Source organism: Sinohyriopsis cumingii, chromosome 4 (assembly GCF_028554795.1).
Source record: "Sinohyriopsis cumingii isolate HCF-2022 chromosome 4, ASM2855479v2, whole genome shotgun sequence".
Lineage (NCBI taxonomy): Eukaryota > Metazoa > Mollusca > Bivalvia > Unionida > Unionidae > Sinohyriopsis > Sinohyriopsis cumingii.
Window position 1 is genome coordinate 79230516 of NC_142964.1, and position 11435 is coordinate 79241950.

At 36.4% G+C, this 11435-nt stretch overlaps 1 long non-coding RNA gene across 1 annotated transcript; it reads left to right on the forward strand.

Annotated features, from left to right (window-relative positions):
* The first annotated feature begins 239 nt into the window (after window positions 1–239).
* Window positions 240–10782, forward strand: LOC149801515 (uncharacterized). The gene is made up of 3 exons (XR_016420465.1): window positions 240–498; window positions 6523–6673; window positions 10536–10782. It is a non-coding gene; the product is annotated as an uncharacterized LOC149801515 (long non-coding RNA).
* The last annotated feature ends 653 nt before the right edge of the window (window positions 10783–11435 follow it).

Here is an 11435-nt window from a genome sequence, read left to right on the forward strand (position 1 = left end):
AAGATGAATCCTTCCAAACAAAGGTAAAAATAACGCACTACAAAATAAAATATAAAAGATTCAGGTAGTAAATTTATGTAAAATATATCTAAAACAAAATATAAAGCCAACACATAGATATTCCTTAAAGTGCCACAACAGTGTATCTACATTTATTCGGTTCATTTCTTGGTGAAAGAGATTATATATTCAAAATACAAATGTAAAATATTCGATTTAAAAATTTTCAGTAATAACTGCGTGGGAGCCTACCTAATATCGCGTTTGCACCTGTTTACGATAATAACCGAATGCAACCGCCGACCACTTCCGGTATTTACTGAAAACAAAGCGTGACGTCACATTACGAACACTTGTCGTAAACAAAGGCTCAGTTGGTATCGTCACCCAAATTAATCCGTACCAGTTTGAACCCTATATTTCCAATACCGAACACTCCGAAGTTGCAGATGAAGATGATGAAGAAGAAAGACAAGACAGATTGACGGACAATTCATGGTAATTGTTTTCTGAATATGTCTACGGCCTAAGTTACGATAAATATGTGTATCAGAGGATATTGACAGTCTCCTGTTCCTTTACAAATTTGGATTTTTTCTCACCTGTAATAAAGGCTGCACAAGTGTATAGCATTTCATGAGTAGAGACGTATCTATACGTTGATAAGTAAAAGGTACATAGGATCACAGTTGTAAGCTTTGAAAACCTGTGAACAAATTGATATGATTTAGAAGTACTTAAGATTTCTAGGACAGGAGGTCCGCTTTGGCATAACTATTGAAATAGGCAGGATATTACCCTCATGACATTAAAATTGAATTCATATTCTGTACGCTGTATTATAAGTTAAAATTTCGAATTTCTCATATGTATGCTAATAGTTGATTTTGATAAACTATGAAATTAACCTTTTTTGTCTGTGGTAAGCATCTTCTTGCAACTTCTATTTTTTTCATATCTAATTTAATTTTACAGTGCTGTACTAAACGTTTTATCTGTTCCTGACTTTAGTCAGTTTGTATCATTGTACTGTGCTACTGATATGTTCATAAATTTGAGATTAAATTTGACAAGCACAGCACTATGCATTAAAGAAGAAAACTCTATTTTATGTGTAATTGTGGACATTGTTTGGTAATGCCTACAGCAAGGGAATGTGTATGTTGTTGTGACGTAGAGAAGGTCACAAGTATCCGCAATGAATACCAGGGGATACAGTGTATAGCACACCATCCAGGGTTCAGTCCAGCTTGTCTCGACATCCATGTTTTAAAAGTTGCATCCTACCAGTATAGACAACAATTTGGAGAACATCCAGAACAAGGAAATGAGTAAGAAAAATGTCTGAGTAATTTTTCATGTTCTTTTGTTTTCATGATCTATGCATGACAGCATAGTATTGGGGTTATTAATACAGCAAATAAATAAACCTCTTTTTCAAGTCATTTTATGACATCTTGGATTGAACCCATGTTCTGGAGGCCTACACTGTCTAACCCCTATACCAGTGATACTGATGAATCATGCCAAAAACCAACACATATACATGTACAGATATTGTTTTATTTCATTTTTTGTGTCTAAGCTTGCTATAGAACTGAATTCCTTTGAAAGGTCATTGATTTTATCAGGTTGTACAGCAATGTAAAGTTCAAAACATAAAACATTACATAAAATAAATCAGAATAAATAATAAAGACGAATTCACGTATAAAATGAAACAACTTGTATGTCTCGCTGGGTGGAAGTCGATACTCTTGACCAGGATGTATTTCTCATTCAGTGGACACAGATACGGTATGCACTCAGGTCGAGAGTCGCCAGTCAGGAGTTATACTTGTGTCACATGTATTTGCTATTGGCGATGGGCACAATACTCACCCTTCTCTTGCGATTTGTTTTATATTAGGGATGCATTTTTCATAAACGTGACAGAGAAATCTGGCTGATTTGCTGACCTTACTTTTCTTATCTAGGTCCGGTTGTTTCATCCGGGTTGCCTTAGTATAATTGGCCATGCTCTAGCAGCACTGTTTTTTGTGAATAGAAACGAATTGCCCTAAGAGATGACTTTTTTAAGAGTTAGTAATTCTTTAAAAAAAAATTAAATTATTTATTGTTATTTTCATATGGCATCCATTGATTAAGTGTGAAAATATCGCAGTATTATCTTATGTTTCCTTTTTCTTTTCTCACGCGAAGAATTTGTTTAATTCGGATCGACCAATCACGTCGCTGCCTTCATAAATATATTCGTATTAATGTTATGTGTTTAAGCCCTATCCCCACTCCAACAATTGCACGTGGCTCGCGAAGCTCTTGGATGTAAATATAAATAACATGTACAAATTAGATCTGTCCAATTCTTTTTTCTAAAGCGTCATATATAATACGATCCTACTTAATAGTTATTTCAATTTTCACATATGGAAAAAAGGCAAGGAAATAATAATGTATGATGAATAAATAATACATAGGATGATTGTGATAACATATATTGCTAAACATGAAGGATTATTGTATCAACTGGAGGAAATAAAAAATAATAAAAAAATCTAGTTGTGGTTTGTACCCAGACAAGGACATTCAATCGACGGGTCGCATCATTGCGATTCCCTTGTCTCGGGTTGCATTTTTTGAGACAAATAATGTAAACACTCACTCGACTGGAATTTCCTTCTTTCAGTGCAAACCCCAACACTAATCATGTTACTCTCTGCTTATGGGTTTAGTGTTATGAAGATTTGTTTGTGGCTGTTTAATTTCAAGTTCTGCCTATTATGTACAACATGCAGATTTATATAATATTTGTAGTAAGTAAAAAGGATCTTTTCTTCGGAAACGGCTCATGGCAGGGCAGCTTTGGCTGCTTTATCTCTCCTTTCATTACCTTTAATACGAATACGACTAGGCAGATGAACAGAAAAGAGTGCTTTCTTTCCAGACTATAAGAGCAAAATATCCTTTTCCGTGAGATTTTTATTTATTTTAATGGGTTTTCAAGTTTATGGTTTTGCAAAGCACTCGGATTGGAAAGGTACTTCTAGTGACCATCAGGCAGTTTAGTTTGTATGCCTTGTTACGTATAGGGGCTTGAACTAAGTAACAAGAAAAAGTAAAACCCAACAAACATTCGAATTTCCAAAATGTTAATTTATTTCTCTAACATATAAATATAAAACATAGTGGAAAAATTAAAAATGGCTTACAGTGTTGGAATGTCTAGGATGTTATCCTAAATTGTACTATACATTTCACATCAACCCGGAAACTATCTAAACGTATACCGAATGAAGGTTCTAATGTGTTTATGTGCTAACACCACTGAAAAGTCACAGTTTAAGGTAATCCCGTGAAAGAAGTGTACCAATAAAGTCTTTGAAATTTTCACATAATCCGACTGAATTATTTAAGTCCATGAATAATCTCACATAATCATCAAAGTACTGTCTGCTTTAGAAAAATAATATCCAGTTTGTAAGTCCAACGAAAATATTATAAATAAATCAAGACTTCCTCTCGCGACTCTTGCTTGGTTAATCTATCTGGATTTATGAATGATATTCTACCTGGAACGTACATGTATTTTTGCTATTAAACAAGCCAGCTACTGAATTTTAAGAATTACAATAGAAACGTCATAAACCAAAATGACTTAAATAAAATTATATTATAATTCAATAGATTATACAGATATTTGTAACTACCAACTGAAACTAGTGAGTCTAAACATAATTTGCAAAAAAAAAAAAATCTGAAAAAAATTGAAACGTTTTTATTTTACAAGCTAAAGAAGATTGAAGAAAGTTTGAACAAATTCATTATGTTACAAGGAATCAAGAATGAAAGAGTTGGAAAAATAGATGATAGCCTGGAACAATTTGATAAGAACTTTGAAAAATTGTGCAGAACGTAAACGGAGTGCAAGAAAAGAATTAAAATGGATAAAATATTATATGGTTCATTGTCTGTCCCCAACCTTTCGTAAGCATTATGCGATAACATGTAGAAAAATGAAGACAACACCACACTGAAAGAAGCCATCAACATGATATCAAAGAGGGTGTGCACATGTCATCAAATCCCTTAGGAGAAATCATATTGATAAAAGTGAATACAGGCATAAACACATGTTGGGAGTTGTGCAAAGGAAATTACGCGTTAGCAAGGAACATACCAGGGACCTGCGCATTTCAGCACCAATCTAAGGAACCGTGCTGTTGTTAGGAGTCCATACATCTACCAGGATACGTAGAAAGTTTAGAGGATGCAACACCAGAAAGCTGTGGCCGAGTGGTCTAAAGCGCTCACCGTTCCGGATCACTGCCATCTCACCTCTGTCTGCGTGGGTTCGAGTCCAAGGCTCGGCTAGCGTCGGTACGTGGGAAAGCCTGCCAGTAGCTTCTCGTGGGTCGGTGGTTCTTCCCTGGGTTTTCCAGGGTTCTTCCTCCACCAGTTATACTGGCCGCCATGTATAGCTTATCTTGTGCTGAAAAATGGCGTTAAACCCTAGAACAACAACATCAACAACAACAACAACCAGAAAGCTACCGATACATACCGCAAAATCAGCAGTGTTATGAATATGGTTGCAGAACGTAGCTGGTAGTCAGTGAATATAAAATAAACAAACAACAGCTTGCAATATTGCAAAAGGTCATTAACAAACATGCAAATATTACAACACCAGAAGTTCTCACCCATGCATCTACCAGCACTATATCAAATTTTTCTCTAACATTTAGGCAGTCCCTAACCCCTACAGATGCCTTTAATACAGCTTTTTATCAAGGTAAATTCCTTTTTGGAACCCTTTAACAGTTGCAGTAGCCGTTGCTCCCTACGTGGTATATTTCAGGCGAGGGCTTTGGACCCTAAAGGTTTAAGAACAAGTTCTGACAAAATTGCAAACGATATAATGAAGTTTAGAGCTTGGTGGGTTGAACCCCAGGGTTCGCTTCTGTAGCTGGATTGACCAGACTGAGAAACTAAAAATGCAATTTAAATCTTACTTTTTATAAATATTGTCAGTTTAACTTACTTACTTGGGGCTGCGGGTAACTGAGTGGCCTCAAGTGATTGTCTATACTAATCACTGCCATCTTACGTATGTCAGCTTGGGTTTTTGTCTCGGGCTCTGCCAAATGAGTATGTGAGAACGCTTACCAGTAGAATAACGTGGGTCGGTGTCTCTCACAGTGGTTTTCGTTGCTTCTACCGCTTCCAATTATACTGGCACCATGTATAGCCTATCTTGCGCTGATAAATGGTGTTAAACCCAAAGTTAAAACAAGAACTTTCTTCGGCAACGATACAACCTACGAAACAATATAAAAAATGTAGTTGGATTTTCGCAATAAGGATATATAGATTTCTCACAGTGTGAAAGGAGTTAATGCCATATGGAATGGATGTATACATTTACAAACGCACGAACATATAAATGGATGGGAAGGAATAATTCAAGAGTCCCAATTTGCCCTGGTGTGCGTAATGGCATTTACTAACTATTACACATTCTCAAATACTAAATATTATATATTCTCAAATTTACTAACTGATTTACCTCACAGTTGAAATGCTTGTTTGGAAATGCACAATCATTTCCTGAATTTTTAGTAATTCTTTACTTGAAAGATTACAGTACACCCTTGTTTGCATTTATACACAAGTGTATAGATAAGTTATAATGAATAGAGTTCGATCTAAATCTACATCAGTTGGAACCATTACAGATGTGTACTGATCATATAGGACACAATTGGATTTTACTGGCAGGTTTGCAACAATTTACATGAAACCATATTTCAAGCTAGCACTATTTAAATTATGCACACTATGAATGACATGATTCATCTTTTATTTTTAACCAATTTCTGAACTATATGCAGGGTAAAAATCAGTACAAGGTTTTAACAGTATTCAAATCGATTAAAGGTAATGTTAAACTTCCTGGTTAAAATATTGTTGACGAGGCTACGGTGAAGCGATTGCTATGAATCTCATTATGAATTACCTCAGTGATGTTAGCCTTGACACCTTACACAAACATCTTTTGTGCCAGGGGCGTTATAATCCATTCATCCACACCTTGGTCAACAAGTATTTTATTTACTTTTATTACTATGGCATGTCATTAGCTTTAAATAATTGATACCTAACGGATAAATGGTCAATCTTCAATGGGAAAAAAGTTGTATATTTAATCAATATTGTCATTTGATTTCAACCACCACAACCCCTACCCCCGAAGAAACGTTCTATTCTGCTACGATATTTGCCTTCTCTTGAACATAAGTTCCGTTCATGGCGGACAATTGGCGGACGAATCCAAACCTTGCAGAGAAATTTTCGTGCGGACATTTCGTTCTTGTTCTGACAAAACATGCAAATGGTTTCTTCCGCCTCATAGTCCATTTACATTTTGTTTCTGCTTCATTCAACTTGGCAGTAGGTAGCGAACATTCTTAAGTACTTATGTAATTTTACATGAATAATCTAATGAATGTCTTTTAATGGCAGACAGGTATATGAAAGGCAACTAACTGACGATGGAATGAATTGAATGCAAGCTACTTCCCTAGAGACAACAATGTAGCTGACCCGAGCTGATCTAAGCAGGATACGAACACACAACTGACTGTTCTTGATTCATGACACTAAACTAAAATCCGTAAATAGCCCTCTTCTTTTCTTCCTTTGCTCATTCGTTCTGGCATCCAAATTATAATTTCAGAATCCAAGTACCATAATATTATAAAATTAAATCACGTATTCTTGGCTTCTTAATTACTCTTATTCAATATAGAATATAAATATAACATGTGTATATCTGAAAGTTAATGGTTTCATGTTTGGCAAATTGACATCTTGTCAAGTGTACTCAGAAAATAAGGCACCTAATGAAATTCCGTGAGTAATACGCTTCAACCTTTCCAATATTTAAACATTTCATGAAGGTTTATATGGAGAAATGCTGATTCCCAGCGAAGGTATATCTAATTGAGAGACAATCATGGCATATAAATACGCATATAATTATGGTTTCAACAGTAGATGATTGTTTCTGCAATATATTTATCAGTGACGAATTTACGCTTATTATTCATGAATAAAAAATGAAAATGACGAGGAAAATATTATTAAGTACCGTTTGCTAAATGAACTGAACATGTTATACAATGTCACTGAGGTCTACAGTACTTTTTTATTTTATTTTTCAATCTCTCTTGCCATCCTCTCTCTCTCTCTCTCTCTCTCTCTCTCTCTCTCTCTCTCTCTCTCTCTCATGCTATAGGAGACAAATAAAATACGTGGAAATCTTTGGAATGATAATGAAAAACTTTAACATACACAAAGTAAACAAGAGAATCCACGTCGTTATAAATGTATGTATACACTCTACATGAAATGCTTCATCCGAGTTAAAAGTTGTTGTTGTTGTTGTTGTTGTAGGGTTTAACGCCATTTTTCAGCACAAGATAGGCGGCCAGTATTAATGGTGGAGGAAGAACCCGGGAAAACCCCAGAAAGAACCACTGACACACGAGAAGCTACCGGCAAGCTTTCTCACATATCCATATTGGCCGAGTTAAAAGTTAATAATGATACAAATGTTGCAATATCCTGATGAGATTAAAAGGCTGTATTGTTAATTCATTATCTAGGCAGCACACATACTGTAACCCATCTGATGGTTTATTTTCAGTAAAAATAAATAAAACAGATTATTAACATATTGAAATATATAGAGGCCTCCACGATTGATTTTTAATTTATCAGCTTATATGGCCACACGTAGGTCAGTAACGAGTCCAATTATCAGCGAAAACTACATTTATTTAAGTGAAATCTGATAATAACCCTGTAAGATAAAGGTTGAAAACCTGAGTATTAAAATGAAGGAAATCATTTGTTTCGAGCAAATAATTTCCTTTTCTAGAGTGCCCTTATTCTGTTTTGATATTTTCAAACTTGAAGAAGCATAAAATGTATTTTAGGAAACAGAGTTTATATGTCGGAGAATTTCAATTTTCAAAGATGGCTAACCTCTGCATTCATGAACTGGATCGAACTGATGAACTGCGATTGTCCCAGCCGATACGTCACGTATTTTAACCATGCTGTTGAAGATCACCCTAATCGGTTAGTCGGACGCCGTGCTAATGATTGCATGGTCAAGTGGCCATCGTACCCACGCTGGTTTATAAAGCACCACAGAAAGTTTGGTTCTCTTAGTGTAAATTCTTGGCTGCAAATTACACGCGTTGTGTGTCACCGCTGTAGACGAAAGTGATGTGATAGTAATCACGAACTTTTAAACCAGAACTTTTACTTTCGTCGCTTGACTTGCTTCGCTCTTTGTTAGTGAAAGCTTTTCCACAAATCCAGCAGTGAGTGGCTACTCAAAACTCACGAGTGTTATTATCCGACATATTAATGCGTGTCGGTGGATCGAGCTGCCGTAGAATCCATTTCGTTGTGATTTTGATCGATCGGAGGAATACTTCCACCATGTCTGAAATACCCTTAGCACGATAAAGGACTGGTGGCTCTGTTTTCCATCACACCGACACACAACGTAACAATGTTCACACGAATTGTGTTCTGCGACTTGCACTGTCTGACCGATATTAGGCGCATTCGTTTCTTTGACAGCAGCGCTTTCTACTGCAGCATTTAGGCATTAGATACTGCGTAGATGATATACGGGACATACATCATTTGCCACGCTGCAGTAAATCTGAGAGTGTTATTACCAGACTCGGGCGTGATTGTGCGCTGTGGGTTTTCGCTGATACAACCGCATTTAATTTCGTGATTGGTGATACGTTCTTGAATGTTAAACAAATGTATGCAACATTTGAGCGGATATTTCTTGCTATGATACTTGCTGAGTCGTTTAGCAGCCCACAAATATTTGTTATCAATATGTAGTGCGAGACCAATTATGAGTCTTTCATTTCACTCAGCAGCAATAAAAGTCAATTTGGGTTCGGCCGTTCTGTCCATTGGGAGATAGTGCCAGTTGATCAAAGCCTTCGACGAAACTAACACATTAACAGCGATACATGGGATTAGTGTTTAAAATTACTTCAATGTGGTTTTGGTCACTTGCACGAGAAACTCGATGTCACCAAAAATGTGTTTACCCAGGTGTTACCGATATTTTTGAGGGATGTCTTGATTATAGCCGGCCAGGTACAGCGCTGTTAAGATTGCCCACTCAAAACAACGACCGCTTTTGATATTAATCTGTAATTGGATCCACGAAATGGACTGTAAGTGTCTAATGTTGAATTTTATTGAACTTGAAGTTGAATGCATTAAGCATTAAAATTTTATCTCATTTAAGCCAGAAAAGTCTTTGGAGAGGGTCAGTTCAACCTTTCTTTTTTCACCCTGTGTCAGTTTCAAAACTATCAAGGCTAGGCTTTATGACTCAGTGAGATTTATCCAGGGCATTGCAACGCTGTCATGAGAAAGGAAACATCTGACCTACCAACCATAACCACTTAATAGGAACCCATGTCAAATTATAATTTTCAAAGGGAAATTGATATGCACCGTACTTCACAGATTATATGCCGTCTAAATCTGACGAAAGAAATGATTATCTTTGGATAATTTAGGAACCGCTGCTTACGACTGGGCAGAGTAAACTAAGGCGTACACTTTGAAAGTAATGTGAATTTAAAGTGACGACCTTGGTCGAAATTCTTTAGTCTTAAATATCCTGAGAGAGAAGTCTTACCTAAAAGTAACTTAACATCCGATTGAACAAGACTAGGACTTTTTAAGACTAAAGAATTGCGACCAAGCCTAAGCCTAAACAATAGTGCTTTCCACGTTAATCAAGAAAATGGTACCAGGTGGCTGTCCTGTAAGAAAAGACAGGGTTTAGTGCTAGGACGCACACTTTCTGAAAGAGAACATGATTAATGTACTCAATTTTAATTTCCTCGTAATTTTGTATTTTTGATTGTTTGTTTTATGCAAATGTGTTTGATATGACCTGGATCCATATTATGTATCATTTATTCAATTTCATGGAAATTTGCTGATGCTAGAGTTTTAATGCGATTTATCTCTTTAATTGTACAGTTACTAGCTCAATGAAATTATTGACGATTGTATGCTATCTAAGTTTTCGCATGTGTTGGAAATTTCTTTGTCTGTTAGGACGATACTGATTATCTTGAGTTAACAATAATAGCATATTTATATCTGATTTTGTAATATTTAAAAAATCGTGTAAGTTAGGGATTGCCGTGAGCTAGAATTGTGTAAATTTTTCGCAATATTAATCGTGGATGTTGTAGCGTAGGTAGAGATATAAGATAGCGTTAAGATATACCACTAACGTGTTAATTATGGCTCGTCGCTTTGAAGCGAGGGTGATGTTCTATCGGATGAGTTTAGAATTTGTGCAGTGTAGATAGCTAGTATGCTTCTGAGTAATGTAAGTGAGGAAATTTTATGTACGTGTAGAAAGTGATAAATATAGAGATTTAGGGGTAATTTTGTCTTTTAAGGAACTGCTTTCTGGGGAGAGACGGGACAGTTCGAAGACGGAAGTCCGTAAAAAGGAGTGAAGAGTTCAGAATAAATGTCAAAGAAGTCCAGAAAGAGTGAAGCCTAGAGAATAGGAAGGCTTGAGAAAATAGGAAAACGTTGATACACGGTCAAGGGAGGAAGGTGATGCAATCAGTCGTGGACATTGCGCTCTTTTCACCAGTCTTTATTATGATGAAATAAATACAACTTAGACACTGCTATTAAATTCTGATTACATAACTTAGATTGAATTGGAGTTGCTGCTGTTATTCGTTATTGATCAAATTTTGCTATTTTTCTTGCCTAAGGGGGATCGTATTGCATTATTTCTTTCCAATAGTCTTGCTCAGTTCTCTGTTGATATTCTATCTTTCCATTCCCATGGGGATGTGGTATCGAGGGCGGCCATCCTCTAGATAATGTCAGCCAAATCCAATTAACCACGCATCTTACTAAGATTGCGACGTTACACGGATGATACGGCGAGATATGGACCTCGGCCTGGCAACATTTTTCTCGATACCATCCGGATCCTGTATTAGTGTATTTTTTCAGCGTTTCAAATATCTTTTCATTATCACAGCAAATTTCATAGTTGATGGCGCTGCTGCTTTGCGGTTCAGGATCACGTAGGCACCACTATGAACTCACGGAGTTTTGAGTCCATCCTTGTCACAGCTAAGCGGTGTAACAAAATGAGTGCTGCGGACAATGTCTGCTTTGACCAAAATTGTGTAACACCGCTACGATTCCGGTAATCAAATTTATCAGCAATTGTTGAGTGTCTTTGTCTTGTGTGTGTGGGGGTGGGGATGTGAAGCGGGATAATGACCACGTGACTTTCCAACTCGCCACTACGTTTCTGAAATTTAAAATTT